The 16,576-nt window shown below is 26.0% G+C and overlaps 1 protein-coding gene across 1 annotated transcript in view; it reads right to left on the bottom strand.

Annotated features, from left to right (window-relative positions):
- The window catches only part of LOC100203010 (calreticulin), a 67,532-nt gene extending 52,393 nt beyond the window's left edge, over positions 1-15,139 (bottom strand). The window contains exon 1 of the mRNA XM_065801085.1: positions 15,125-15,139. The gene's annotated coding sequence lies outside the window, so the exon portion shown is untranslated. The remainder of the gene's footprint in view (positions 1-15,124) is intronic.
- Between the last annotated feature and the right edge of the window lie 1,437 nt (positions 15,140-16,576).

Raw genomic sequence — 16,576 nt, forward strand, 5'->3', positions numbered from 1 at the left:
CCATGATATAAGAAGTTGTAATGAACACTTTAGACCTTTCAACTGATATTCTAGAACTTAACTAATATAACTGGTAATAAATAAGTTTTATTCCAGTTTTTAAAATACTTCATATAATTTAGTCGTTCTCAAACTTTTTAAAAGTACGTACGCAATTTGAATATCGTTTGTTCTTTATCTCTCTTAAATTTTTTTTTTTATATACTAAATGCTTTTTTTGTTTTCAATGCTTTGAAAAAATTTTGCGTTGAGTAAAAGAGTTTGATTATTGATAATGCGTATGTTCAAAGTGAGTGGGGAGGGAGGGAGGGGGGTGCGTATGTCAGTGTGTTATAGTATAGGTGCAAGAATATTTTTAACTTTTGATACATTACTTCCTACATTTACTTCAACACAATACATTTTTAATAATGCGATTGACAAAAGATTTTGACGTTTGCTTAGAAAGAATTCATACTTAAGATACTTGAAATTCGATCGGGGCTCAAAATGTTGTACCACGTTTTTTAAATTTTCAATGCACTGTTGTAACTATAAAAATCATTATTACAACATTGAGTAATAACATAATGAGTAATCAGAGACGTATTAATTATTAATAATAATATCAATACCAATTATGCACTAGCCCCTAACAATTCAAAAAAAAAAAAAAGCTTGAGCCTTAAAATATGGATTTTCAACGGGAATAAAATGGAGAGCACAAACATTTAAACCAACGCGCAATAATGTTTAAATAAGTAACCTCTCTCTGATGCAAAAACCAATTGATACGTGACCGTTAGTAATTATAAAATACTATACAGAAACATATATATATATATATATAAATATATATATATATATATATATATATATATATATATATATGTATATATATATATATATATATATATATATATATATATATATATATATATATATATATATATATATATATATTGCAGGTTCTACAAGACTAAAGCAGCAGAAAAACGCTTGATTCCCGTGGGCCACATAGTTTTTTATGAGTTGCTTGACAAGAAAAACGTATTTATACACAAGCCTAAAAATAGATACACCTGACTATGTTCTTCCATCTAGTTATACAGATCACTGGTATTTAAAAACGCAAGCTCAAAATAGTAAAGATTTCAATAAAAAAAAAAACGTTCCCCTTAATGAACTAGTTTTAACAATGGATTGCCAGCAAACTCTTTTATGCCCAGTTTTATCTGGTGGTGCTTTGTAATTTAAAAAGAAGATCAAAATTCATAATCAAACTATCTATAACCTCCACACAAAAGAGGCAACCAATTATTTATGGGATGAAACCGAGAGGGGACTGGAAAGTGATGTGTTTGTTTCGATATTATTTTATCACTTATTAAAATATAAAAAAAAAAATCAAAACTTAAATAAAGTGACAATATATTCTAACGGCTGTACCTACCAAAATCGTTGTACTGTAATAGCAAGTTCACTTCTTTTATTTTCTTTTCAAAATAATTTAATAATTGAACAGAAATATTTGGAAAAAGGACATACACATATGGAAGGAGACAGTGTACACGCTAATATTGAAAGAAGTCTAAGAGGAAGAGCAATACACGAGCCTCGTGAGTACATTGCTTTCATTGAAAATGCAAAAATTTACTTTTCCAAAGTATAAAGTAAAATTTCTCAAATACGGCTTTTTTAAAAGTTTTTCAAATATTAAATATTACACAGAAATCAGACCAGGTAGTAAAAATCGTGATGCAACAGTTACAAACATAAGATGTTTGAAATACACTCCGGAGCCAAAAATATTTTATAAATTAAGTTACTCTTCCACAGAAGATTACAAACCTCTTCCGCAAAATCTTAACATTAACACGTTAATTGAACTTATTGACACTTATCAATCCAGAATTCCGATAGGAGAATCAAAATATAAAAACTTGATGAATCTTAAAACATTTGTGAAAAAAACTGCTTGGGAATTCTACGCCGATTTGCCTTATAATCCCAAAATAACAACTTAAACGATTTCCCGCATAATATACTTTTGATGTTATGTTATATTTAAAAATTATATTTATGACAATATTTACAGTGCTGGATTTTTTTGCCCAACAACAAATTTAAAAAAAGTAGAAAAAATAAAGTCTAAAATGGGGTTTTTGAAATTTGATTTGTCAGGAATCAACCCTTAAATTATTCTAGATATAAAAAAAAATTTCGATGGCTGACCAATATCTAATGGGTGTAAAAATATCTAAAGCCAATGTAAAACCCGCAACTGTTAATTAGCACAGTAAATTAATTTAGCATTATTTATATTGTTTATTCAGTTTTAACTATTTTTGTCACTTTGTGTAAAAATTGTGTTTTTAGAAACGTTTAGGATTATTTTCAAAATCCAGGGGTCATTCCCATCCTACTACTATAATATTGTATATTAATTTATTTTAAAGTAAACAGAATTTTATCTTTCTTAGTGTAAAATTATTTTTTATTTACAAGTTGTTTATATAATGTAAAAATATATATATAATATACCGTTTCTATAATATTAAAACTTCTTTTTTTAAAAATTTAAGTTTGTATGCTGAAAGAAAATGTTTATGTTTGAAAGTAGATAAGGTTTATGACTGAAAAAAAATCATATATTTACATTTATGGAATTAATTTAAAAAAATATTTTATTTACTACAAGAGAAAAATATTTGTGAATTTAAACATGGCGAGGCTCCTTAGTCCTTAATGATCTGAGGGGAAAAGTTTAGATATCAAACCTGTATTTACATGTGGTTAAAGATGTAAATATAAATAAATATTTTAATATAATACTACTATAGCAAAATAAAAAAATGATATAATCAAAAACTGTCTAACTCGCACAAATAAGAAATGTAAAATTGAGAAAAAAACTTTAATAAAATAAGTATCAAACAAATATAAACTAAAGACAAGTTTGTATCACTTATAAGAAATTAGACATATTCAACAATTTAACTTAAAACTTGAAACTTGTTATTAGTTTACCATAACTTGATTTTAAAACTTGAAACTGTCGATATATGTAAAAAAAAAGTTTTCTACATATATCGACAGTTTTCTGATAGTCAAACATTAGTATTACTTGCAAAGTAAGTTGTACTCTTAATTTGTATTTTTATGTAAATCTACGAGTTTAACACATTCAACGTTTAGTCACATTTTCTTGTCCTGCCCTGTTTTTCCAAAACTGAAAATCCTATTTATACCATCTATTAAATACTTTTCGCAAAGAATTTCTGTTTCTACATTTTTATCACAAAATTAGTTATTTACTACTAAAATAATGAAGAGCTTGACTTTATGTTGGATTATGTAAGTACTGCGAGCATAATTTTTGCATTTGATATGTTAAATTTGCTGTAACACAAAATATATCACTTTTGAATTACAACCTTTTCTTTAGACAATATCAGCAACTTTTAATAAGTATAGATAGAGACTGCAGTGGGTCATGCCAAACATAGGTCAGTAGTTTTTCTTAAATTGAAACAAGTTACATGACATAAATTTTTAATAAATACTGAACCAAACTAATAATAACAAGTAAAATAAAAGATGATAAAAAAACAACAATTCTAATAATTAATCGTTGTTATATTAATTACAAGAATGTAGAATGTTTGTACTATGTTTACTAAACCTGTTATACTTTGCTTAAATACTAATATATTCATACAAACATACATTTATATATATATATATATATATATATATATATATATATATATATATATATATATATATATATATATATATATATATATATATATATATGTATATATATATATATATATATATATATATATACATATATATATATATATACATATATATACATATATATACATACAGGGTGCCTGCCAATATTTTAAGGTGAATTTCACTGACTTTTCCCTGATCTTCTACCTGTTTTCTCTGATTTAATTTAAAGTTACCCAAACTCAACTTCACAAAAATTGACCTAAATTCATTTAGAAAAATTGTCTTAAACTGCAAAAATATAAATAATAGTACAACAAACATTAAATATATCAAGAAAAATTCATAAAACTATCTGCCAAATAAACTTTTATATTACGTGTACCATATACATCTTATTTAAGTTATATATGCTACACGTGTACCATATACAACTTAAATAAGTTTATTTAAGTAAACATTTTCAGGTCACCAAAAGCAAAAATGCAGATAGTCCAATTTTGTTTTACGCGGAGATCGCAGATAAGCCAATTTTGTTTTACGCGGAGATTGCAGATAGATCAATTTTGTTATGGGCGGAGATATATATATATATATATATATATATATATATATATATATATATATATATATATATATATATATATATATATATATATATATATATATATATATATATGAACTTAAAAATAAAATCATCTTTTTAATAATCAATACTAAAGGCTTTTTTAAAAAAAACTAATTTAATAAAATAATAACGCTGATTAAACCATTAACTTTTTACAATTAGATAATAATAACATAAACAGTTTGTAAAACTTTTTTTAGCATGCACCAAAAGTAGGTTTTTGTTGTTTTTGAATTGTTTTCCGTTCGCGCTAAAGTATAAATAACTTTCCAGGTCCACAGTTTAAACAATTTTCACAACCTACTTTTGTTGCATGCTAAAAATCGCTAACCTATCTCATATACAAGTCTCAAAATCCGGTAAACGATAAATTTCAAAATCGGACTCAGCGAAGCTTGATATTTTTAACCAATCAAAACAGGGATCGATCTCAGGAAATGGCCGCTCGTGCGTTTTTGGTATATTTTTTTGACACTTCAACATCAAATTAGAGAACTTTCCTTTGGTTTTCAGGTCTATGTTTTTATACGATTCTTAATCAGGATAAAATTATGGTTAGCAGACTTTAACATCCCTCAGAATTAGGCCATATTTTTCGGTTACCGTATTAATTTTTGTTTTACTTATTGTCGCAAAACTTTGGCGTACTCTACGTCCTTAAGTCTTAGGGATGTTAGATTTTTTATATATTTAATTAAAGTTACAAGTACTAATAACATTTTTTAAATAAAGCGTGTGCCATCATTTTATATTATGTAACATTATATTTATTTTATATTGAATTTAATATTTTTAGCTCTATTTTAAACTGACTCATAGTTAATCCATTAACTCCTCCTATTAATAATATATTAACTCCTCCCATTAATGATATAATCCTATTTAACTATTAGAAGTTGATATTAAATAAATTTATTATTTAATATATGAAATTGTTGGGGTATTTATTGAAGAGAACCATTTTTTTTTGGTGGATATCTACACAAACAATTGAAAAATCTAGATTGAAGTACAATATATCCAATCTAGAAATACGTTTTTTTTTTTATCTACCAAAAAAAATGTTTTTTTCCAATTAATCCCACGATAATTTTTATGGTAGTATAGACTATATTATAGTGTAATAGCTTTTATATTAATATATTTAAGGTATAGTATTGCTTCTGGATTTAAATAATAATAGAAATCCAGAAGCAATGAGGACCTATCCTTCCAGTCTGTTCAGTAAAGGTAAGATTTTTCTGTTTAATATCATTGTAACTGATGTGAAGATCTTCAATAAATGTTTTTCAATGAAAGCATTGTATTTCAATGAAATGTTTGTATTGTAATGAAATGTTTGTATTGTAATGAAATGTATTGGTTAATCCAAGTCACAACTAAAGAGGTTTTACATAAAACAGTTACAATGTGTACAAATCATTTGTCACAAACCTAGGATCACCCTTTCTGCTTCCCTTTTAAAAATGAAACTCAACACCTTACAAAAAAGACGTTATGCAATAAAAATTGTCAAATCTGCGTTATCAGGAATATATCATCCATCTATAGCATGTTTACAAAAAACAAAGATTCAAAGCTTATAGCTGAAAAAGCAATAAGCTGTCAAGGATGCTTAAAACTCCAAAATTTCCTTTTGCACATAAGGTAATTTTTAATTCTGCCAACTACATGTGTTATTTTTGAACAAATGCAAAATGTGTTATTTTTGAACAAATGTAAAAATTCTCTACACTTTTAGAGTTCAATTGAAAAAAGTGTTCAAACATTATTAAATGTATGTAATGTACTTTTATTAACTCATAGTTCTGCTATAATTTAAAAAAAATAATTTTAATACAGCTTTATGTATGTTCAAGTTTTAAATTATTTCATTATATATTCATTGTTTTTGTGTTTCTCTTTGATAAATTCAATTAATGAAATAAATTTTAACTTAGTTAACACTTTTTTTTTTTAAATTATTCACCTCCCCAGTCAAGGAGGCTGTCACTAGTCCAGCCACTACAGTCAAGGAGGCTGCTTTTTGTGGTAAAAACCCTCTCTCAACTCTATAAATCTGAAACGCGAACCTTGACAATCAAGGCTGCTGTGCGGAGAAACAAGTTGAGCGTGGTAGTACCAGGGACGTGGTGGGAATTGAACTTGAAATTTTAACGTTTGTAATATTTTTATTTCTTTTTTATTTTTATATTCGTGCTTTTTTTAAGTCTGGTTGCAAAGAATATTTTTATTTTATCTGATGTTGTTTATTGATGTATCATAATTTATGATTTTTATTGTTTTGGTGACTTTTATTGTAATTATCATGACAGAACAGTTTTTATTCATCTTATGAATGCATAAATTCTGTGTGAACTGACTTCAATCCATTATAATTTGACTAATCTTGAATAATGACAATTAAAGATTATTGGCACATGTTTGTTGTGATCCTGTTGATTGGAATGTATTATCATTATCATAATTGCAGCAAAGAGATAATTTTTTTCACCTTTTTGCTGCAATTATGATAATGTGTACACTCTGATTATGTGAGTATTGCTATGATGTGTTTGATTGCCAAGAGGAAATCCTTTTGGCAAAAGATTACAATATGAATGAGATAAAATATTTATACATGAAGCTTGGAGGAGGGATATCTATGTCCATGTTTCTTAGGTCTTAAACAAATTGCTGGCACTTGAACTGCAGCAAAATATCAAAGTCGTGGCAAACATAAGCTTTAACCTGGAAAAACTGCTCAAAAATGTTTAATTCAGATCTACTCTGATTAGATCTTAGTTTAATTCAGATCTACTCTGAACATTTTTGTATTAATAGGAGTCAGTCTAACTGTCTGCTCATATTCAGTGCTTGATTTAATAACAATAACAAAAATTTTGAATTCAAGGTGAAAACAATAAGTAACAAAAAAATTCTATATACTTCGGAAAAATCGGAAGATTTCTATAAATAAATATGAATATCGTGTTTTAAATAAATATTTGTATGAATACTTTAAGTATAAATTTTAATAATTAATAATATAAAATATTTAAATGATGTTTTTAAAATTCTATTAATAAAAAAATTTTCAAAAAGAGCCATGCTATACTACTCATCTTTTGATTAGTAGCGTGTGGTATTTTTTTGTTGTCGTAATAGGACCATTCCTTAACGAACCCTTATATTTGGTGCAGGCATTTTTATCAGGTTCCCTAAAGTATTTTTAAGGCTGATGGTGGTGCCGAATATAACATTTGCTGTTTGATGGACAACGCGTGATGTTGGTATGACTTATCTGGGTTTCAATGTTTCAATGAAATAACATCTTTTAAATTTTTAATGGGTCTAAACTTTAGTTAGGGACATATGGATTCTTTTTTAGTTTGATTCAATGTTTATCACCTAAATAAACTATAAAATCACGTAAATATATCTTTTTACGTGATTTTATAGTTTATTTACGTGATAAACATTTTTATGCATAAATCTATATTATGCAATAAAAAAACTTTTTTATTGCATAATATAGATTTATGTTTATGCATTAAAATGTTTGCTTTGCAACACAATAACTTCATTAAATGGTTTTGATGCACTATTGAGATACCCACAAATAATGGAAATGCGCTGAAAAAATCTGTATTTTGAAGAAAAATGCTCTGCAATTTGTTTACATATTCTTATCTTTTTTTAATATCTCCATATGCTTACAAGTGTGTTGTAAGCATATGCCTCCATATGCTTACAAGTGTTATGCTTATTCAAAAATATCTTCCATATGCTTACAAGTGTTATGCTTATTCAAAAAGAAAAGCATGTATTTTCTACAAAAAATATTCTTCTTATTGCAAACCTTTATATTACGTTGAATTTCCTGTAGATACAATATTTAGAAGTGCATTTAAATTTTTTTGGAACTAAAGTAGGCTATCCACGTCCACTAATTTGTGCAGTATAGTTTTTATTGCAAGCCAGAGGAGTATTTAGCAATTTCTCAGACAGAAAAGAAAATACATATAATATATATATAATTTTTTTTTTGTCTTACAAATTACTCAAAACACCTCTGATTTGCTTATACTAAACAAATTAGTGGAAGCAGATAACCTACCTTAGCTCCAAAAATATTTACATGCACTTTAAAATCTGGTATCTACAGAAGATTAAACGTAATATAAAGGTTTGCCTTTATATTACGTTTAGAATATTTTTTCAAGGAAAGACATGTTTTTTTTTTTGTAATGTGAATTAAATCAATATACCAGCATATCGATAATATCAATATGCTGGTATTTTTTTTGTTTTGTTTTGTTTATTTTTTTTGTAATTTATTTTCCAGAATAATATAAACAAGGTAAATTTCCAATGAATATATTACTGGTAGGACTTCCAGAAGATCACATGATTTTATCATAAAGCCTTTTACAATCTATATATAAAAAAAGTCGTATATTAAAAAATTACATAAACGTTATAATACTCTTCAGATGTTAGGCAAGTTTTAACATAATATTTTAGAATATTGGTATATAACATTCTCAATATTGAATATTATAATATAAAGTATTCAATATATTTTGTATAAATTATATTCTTCATACAGTAAACAAAAATAATGTATTAAATCATATTGAAAATGTCTCCATTGTGAAACACAAAGTTCAAATGAACTTTGTGTTTCACAATGGAGACATTTTCAATATGATAATTATTCAATATGATATTAAAATTTTGGTGAAACACAAATGAACTTTGTGTTTCACCAAAATTTTAATAATATCATATTGAAGTCCAAAAAATGTTTACCTTGCGAGATCAGTGTTAGAAATAGGGACAAATTCAACTGTATTAACTGTATTTAATGATGATAGTTTTGGTGTGAATTCTGTTTTTAAATATTTTGGAATTTCAAATGGTTACTGTTTCGACCAATTATCTGTTAATAGAGATAAAGAATGTATTGTTAAGAACGCTAAAAAGACCAACAAAAAAGGAAAACCTAGAAGAAAAAAAATAAGGGCTGCTAAAAAGGGTTATATTGACCAAGAAAAAGCCAAGGAAAGTTATTTATTTGGTGGATATTAAATTTGTATTATTTTTTTTTGTATTTAGTTTTTTAAATTGCATTTTTAGCGAAATATGATTTTCATGCGATTTTAAGTTTTTTAAACCTCATATTTTCATAAATATTAAACTTTATCACTTGAAATTTTCAGGAAACATTCTTCAAACATATACCTAGAAACTGAGCGGAAAGAAATCACTTATTCTTTATTTGATTTAATTTATTTTAATTTTACATCTAGATAGAGGGTTGAAAAAGAGTATTTTTTTACGTTGAACGCCATTATGAGTTTTTCAACTTTTATATAGATTTTTTTTTCCGCTCATTCCCTTTATATATATGTAAATTATCATTGTACCAAATTTAATATTATATACATTAGTTGTTTTAAAATTACTTTGTCCCAAGTTTCTCCTAAATTTGCTCATAAAATAGCAAAAAAATGCTGGCTTTAAAAAATGTCCATTTTGTTATAAACTTAAAATTTTTAAATTCGTATTTAATTCTAGTATTTAAAAATTGATATGAAAACAATTTGCTATTACTATAAAAGAAAATAGTTTTTTTTTTAGGGGAACCACCTTAAGCCGCGGTTGAAACGTGATTATTAGAATAAACAAAACTAGAAACGGTAACCAAAAAATACGTCCTCATTCTGAGGGATGTTAAAGTTTGCTAACCTAAAATTATCTATCTTAATCAAAAATAAAAATAGGGGGGTAGAGACGTAAGTTAGCGCCGTTCTGTATATAAAGGTGCAAATAACCAGTCAATGTGGAAATCTTTCAGCATAAGCTGTACTTGAAGTTATACTTTTTCCAGTTTAAATAAATATCCATGTGACTGAAGTTGTTTTATTGATTTTTTAGCAAATGTGCTTCATTTATTGAAGAATACAAGAACATCTCTCTTATGTAACAAACCTTTCACAGTTACAGCTGGAATTCAAAAAATATATACACTGCTATCACTAGCTATAGATTCAAAATTCTTGCGCAAGCTTGTTGACATTTTAAATATATATTTGAGTTACAGCTAATAATAATTACAGCTAAGATTCAAAAAAAAAAAAAAAAATACTTCTATTAATAGTTATAGATTCAAAATTCCTGCACAAAGTTGTTGACATTCTAAATATGGATTTGATGTTTACTTATAAACTTAGCATCTTGATGAAAAATATTTTAACAAAACGAAAGTATCAAAAGTATTATATTGTAATAAATCATAATGTAAGTTGTGGATTAAAATTTATTGCAAATAAAAAAAGATGATTCTATACTCACATCTGCTTGATTTAACTGAATTATTGATATGACATCTTGAAACCCTACTATGGCTTTTAGTATAAAAAATTGCTAAATTTACAATAAAACAAAAGCTTTTTTCACTGAAATTATAGAGGTACTATGTTGATTATATGTATTGAGCCAAAGTAGAAAACTAAGGTGGAAGCTTATTCCATCTGGTGTTATTTTGTCAATAACCAAATATTCTTCTTGAAAAAAAAACTTTTATTATGAAATTGCGATTTACTCAAAACTACTAAAAAGTATTTATAACTGGTATGTTCACAAAACAAGTAATTCCTAAAGCTTTTCAATACAAAAATGACTTAAAACTTATTTGTGTTGCTCAATTCTTAAAAACATTATCAAAGTGCAGCTACGATACCATAGTATAATGATCATCAGTTCATATTGTATTTTTTTGACTTAGTTAATACTAAGGGGCACAATCCACACAAAAAATAGCACATTTTTTTTACTCAAAGATTTGGATAAAATGTAATGTTTAATCTTGAGTAACACTGAGCAAAACTGTTTTTTTTTTATAATGTATTTTAATCTAATTTTTTTAATATATATGAGTTAAAGAAATTTAAAGAATTTTTTTAATTTGTTTTGAATCTCAATATTTTAAAAAATAGAGTAAATCCTGATTATACAATATTTGCTACATACAAATAGCCCAATGTGGGAACTTTATATTTTGCTAATGAAACAAACTTTGCATACTTTTTTTTAATAGAATTAATATTTAGATCATTTTAGCCATAATTTTTTACCTAAAAGAATGGTAATTCTATACTCTAATAAAAAGTCAATATCTATTGACTTATTGAAACTGATAAACAAATTAAAAGTTTTATCCTAATTCTTATTAATTTTAATCAAAGCTTGAAAAAAAGTTGAAAAAATTTATACCTGTAACCAGGGTGTCAGATCTGCCTAATCAAGGTGTTAGTTTTGCCAGATCAGGGAAAACAGGCAAAAGTCATGGAATTCAGATATCTGCAAAAAAATAAGGGATTATCAGGGAAATTAGGTTGAAATTTAAAAAAAATCAGCGAGAAATTAGGGAAATGGCTCTTTGTCAAACTTACATAACTTAAATAAGTTGTATATGGTATACGTAATATAAAAGTTTATTCGGCAGATTCATGAACTTCTCTTGATACATTTATTGTGAGTTGTATTATTGTTTATATTTTTGTAGTTAAAGAGCATTTTAGATTTCTATATGAATCTAGGTCATTTTTTGTGGAGTTAAGTTTGGGTAACTTTAAGTTAAATGAGGGAAAACATGAAGAATATCAGGGAAAAGTCAGGGAAGTCTACCTTAAAAAGTTGGCAGACACCCTGTGTAATATTTAGCTTTAAGAAAGATGAAAATAAAGTAAAAAGATTATTTTAAAATTGGCAGCAAAGTTATGACAATGCATGCATTAGCTTTGAAAGAATAGATTCAACTAAAACTAATATTAAAAAAACATTATAAAACTTTTTTCAGGTCTAAACTAAAGTAAAGTTACTTATAAATTACAAGTAATTTTTTGATGGTTTTTTTAAAAGAATTTATTTGTTTGTCAAATAAGTTTTTGTTTAATAAATTACTTTATTAAAAAACTGCAAAAAAAAACTTAAAAATGTTTAAATTTTCAAAACAAATTTTTGTTTAAAATATTGTGTTTTGCAATTGTTTTTACTTAAATTTTGGCATGGTTTTATTCTTTATCAATTGTTTTGTTGTACTGTTTAACTTAAAAACTCTGTTAGTTTTCCCCCAAACTATAATGGTTGCTATTTCGGTGTTTTTGCGTGACGTCAAGCCGACTTGAAGGATTTAAAAACAAATGTCTTAAGAAGTCCTAAATTAATATAACTCAAATATACATTGAATCCTATCATTCATTCCTTGCTTATTTTAATATGTTGATTATTATTTTATTGACATTTCTGTGATGATATTACCTTTTTTTGTTCGTTTTTAGAAAATTTAGAAAATGAGTTGAAATTTCGAGCCAACACAGACGTTTTATTGTTTATAAAGATTAACTTTTGTTCTAAGGATTGCAGTTTTTTTTTTTAATTCTTTATTCAATAAGTATTTGACTCAAATTAAGTATGATTATAATTTGATATTTTTTTATGAGGTATGTGTCTTTATATATGAATATACATATGAATCTTTTTAGATTTTCTCGTGTTATTTTTAATTTTTTCATTTGCGCAATTCAAGTTATATATGTTTGTAGTTAGCATATATGTTTATGTTATGTTCAAAGTTAAAAAGTTTTTGATAAATATGTGTATGTGGTAATATGTGTTATATGATTGTTTCATAAATGTGTTTTTATAATAGTATAAAAAGTATTTATTCTGTGTATATAATTGTTATATGAGGTGTTTATATATGTTATATGAACTTAAATAAATATATTGTGTTTTATAATTGTTATATATGTTTATATTATGTCCTTTTATGTTTTCAAAGTGATGTGAATAAGCTAGTAAGTGACCGGGGCCCCGGCCCCAGCTAAAAATGAGATTTTTTGCCAACACGGCCCGACAAAATTATAAGATTTAGCAGGGGTTGAAAGCCGGGGCTAGAAAAAAAATTATAATACTTTTTGTGTTATAATTTTTGCTTAAATTCACTATTATATACTGGCATATATTTATATATTTTAAATTCTAAGTTACTTCCAACAAGATTGCAAACAACCACTATTAAGTTATGAGTTACTTAAAAATAGAGGATAGAATAAGATTCTAGAAAATGGTTAACTAAAGACTTTATAAGTTGTCGGATGTATTAAAAGGAAAACATGAAGATGGAGAAGGGCTATAAGGCTTTTTTGATGGGAATCTATAAAGGATATCTGTTTATAAGAGAGATGTTCTTGTAAAAAAGATGAAAAAAATGATTACTGTTTAACAAAACAACTGCTCAAGATGGTAAAAAATTCCAGCCCTGGTCAAATATCAACCCTTGTCACTTACTAGACTTAGCAAACGTGTAGAGTAAGATTGGTCAACCTTGCCAGTCAAGCAGTGTTACTGCTTTAGGTCTACTCTAGGTGTTGTGAAGCCTTCATTATTATTTATTCTGGAAACGCATAATAATATCTTTTAATAATACTTTGCGAAATGTTGTTACTTATAATACTAATGTTGTTACATTTAGCTTACCTTTATGTTGGTGTCTATTGTTAAAAATGATTAGTAGGTGGTTTCATTATTAGAACTCACTGCTTTTAATCATTCACTAAAAGCCATTCAAGAAAAATCATTATTATTTATTATTATGTGTGATTTATTTGTAGTTGACACATAGTTGTTACATTGATAGCTCTATAATTGGCTAATTCAAGTCAACTGACACTTATCCTTCAAAAATAAATATTGTTATAAATGTAAATTTTAAGATAATCGATAAATACATTAATAATAAATAAATAAAAGTTAATTAGAGTGGCAAAAACTAACAAAAAAATATAGATTTCATTTTACTGTAGTTTATTAATGTATCTGACATCTTTAATAAAAACCATGCATAATTAGCATAGGCATTGCTTGGGAATCCAGTTTTTTAATTTAAGTTTATTTTAAAGTTATTTTTTTATGATTGTGTTAATAATGTAAATTATGTAATAATAAATTATTGTAAGTTTTTATGAATTTTTCAAAAACATCTACTAAAAATTAGTCCAATCAACATTCAAACTTCAATGTTGCATATTTCATTTTTAAGTAGTTTTTAGGCTTTTCTAAATGTTTTTCTTATTCACATGGTTTTACAAGCAAGGTTTGCAAGCAAATTTGAGCTGAAAAATTTTTCTTAGCTTTTAATGAGAATTGATGTTGTTCTTTGTTTAATTCAATTTGTTTAAATATAGTAGTTTTAATAAATAAAAGTTTGTTTGTTCTTGGTTTTTTACTTATCTGTTTTTAGATTCTAAAGAATTAGGCAACTAGGCTAAGCAAGTTTTATTTTTTAGTGCAATTGAAAAGAGCTTAAAGCTACTTTTTAGAGCAGTTGAAAAGAACTGAAGTGTTTTTTAGTCACTTCAATTCAATTGTTATTTATTTTTTTAATAAAAGGGCTAATAATAATAACTTTTTAGACAGTAGAACTGGTATTGATTTGAGCTAGTTTACTATTTTGTTTTATTTTATATTGGATTTATTTTATATTAGATATATATATTTTATGTATTTAATATGAAAAGCTGACTGTAATTATTTTGTGCATCGTAGTCTAGATTCTTTGTTGAATTAAAAATAATTGATGCAAATAAATATTGTTTTCTATTTTTGATAAACGAATTATCAAATATATATATATTTATTTACTTATTAGTGATGTACCGATTAATCGGCGTCGGCTTAATCAGACACTTTTTGCACAATCGGCATCGGTCTTATTTTCCGATTTTCCAACCAATGGCATTTTAATATTTTCATCCTGCATTATGATGATAATTAAATAATAAATAAGCTTTAAGCATTACTTAGAATTTTTTTGATAAGTTTTTATTTTGACTTTGTTTACAGGCAATATTGTTTATTCTTAAGATGTTTATAAGCTTTAATTTAACAGCTGAATGTACTTATACTTTCACTACTATTATGTTATTTTAGAATAATTTTATTTTGTGTTGTTCTATTGTTATACTTAATTGTAACCTATTTAAGCATTGTTATCTATATGTGTTCAAGTATGGCTTACTATATTTCTATATTTTTATTTGTTATTTTTGTTTTATTTTAGTTCACCTCCCAAGTAGTAGGAGAGAATTAGCGAAAAATAGGATTGAACCGGGACAAAAATGGTATAAAGCTGAAATTTTGCAGAGAGAAAGTAGACAGTGTCTGGATGAACGTAAAAAAAAGGCCCGTTGATTGCGCTACGGGAACATCCCTTTTGGGGCAATTTGGGGTACACAAAAAAGGGGCAATTTTGACAGCACCAAAATATCATAAACTTTATATCGTTGGATCGAAAATTTTATGCTGATTAATATTTATATAAGAACTATTACTTGAAAAAAATTATTTTTTAAATTTTTTACGTTTGAAAAGTGTAAAATCGTTAAAATGTTATATTTTTTGTTTTTAAAACATAATAATATAACTTTTGTCTGTGCGCAATTTCAAATGGGAAAAAATTAGAAAATAATATATTCTTTTAAAATAATTTAAGACTTGAATGCAAATTTCTTTAAAATTAGATGTCCGATATCTTACTTTTCTCAAAGCAAATCATCAAATAAATTTCTCTCGTTTTCAATTTCATCACTTGAATCTTCTTCAATTTCAAAATCCTAAAAATGCAAAATATTTGTATTCAAAAAAAAACAAAAATATTTAAAGAAGATTATGTGTATATTTAAAAAATAAAATTTACCGTTTTATTACTGCAGTCTTGCCCATGACAGCCACCGCATGCAGACATGCATTTTAATCCGTTTTTCCTGTAAGAACACATATTTGTTCCGCACATATTTATTGACGAAGTTTAACAATCGCAGCGAATCGCTTTCAATATATTGGGTGGTGCCAATTTTTGTTTGTTGGTATTGGAAGAAGACTACCATTATCTAACTTCCATCCTCATTCTTTAGGATCCAAGTTGAAAGATTCATCTAGCATTTTCCATTCAACAACTTGTAGGTGAACTCTATGAATATGAAAATAAGCAGCACGGTGTCTGTGGGTGGTAACTTTTCTGGCTTAATAATTCCTTCACAAACCATTTGTTTATATTTTAAATACCTAAGAAAAATACTATGAAAATATGACACTTTCTAAATCTAAATGAGTAACTTAAATCCACAAAATTATAATTAAACTTTCAAATACCAACCGCATTTTCCTTAACGAAGA

This window comes from Hydra vulgaris, chromosome 07 (assembly GCF_038396675.1).
Source record: "Hydra vulgaris chromosome 07, alternate assembly HydraT2T_AEP".
NCBI classification, from domain to species: Eukaryota; Metazoa; Cnidaria; class Hydrozoa; order Anthoathecata; family Hydridae; genus Hydra; species Hydra vulgaris.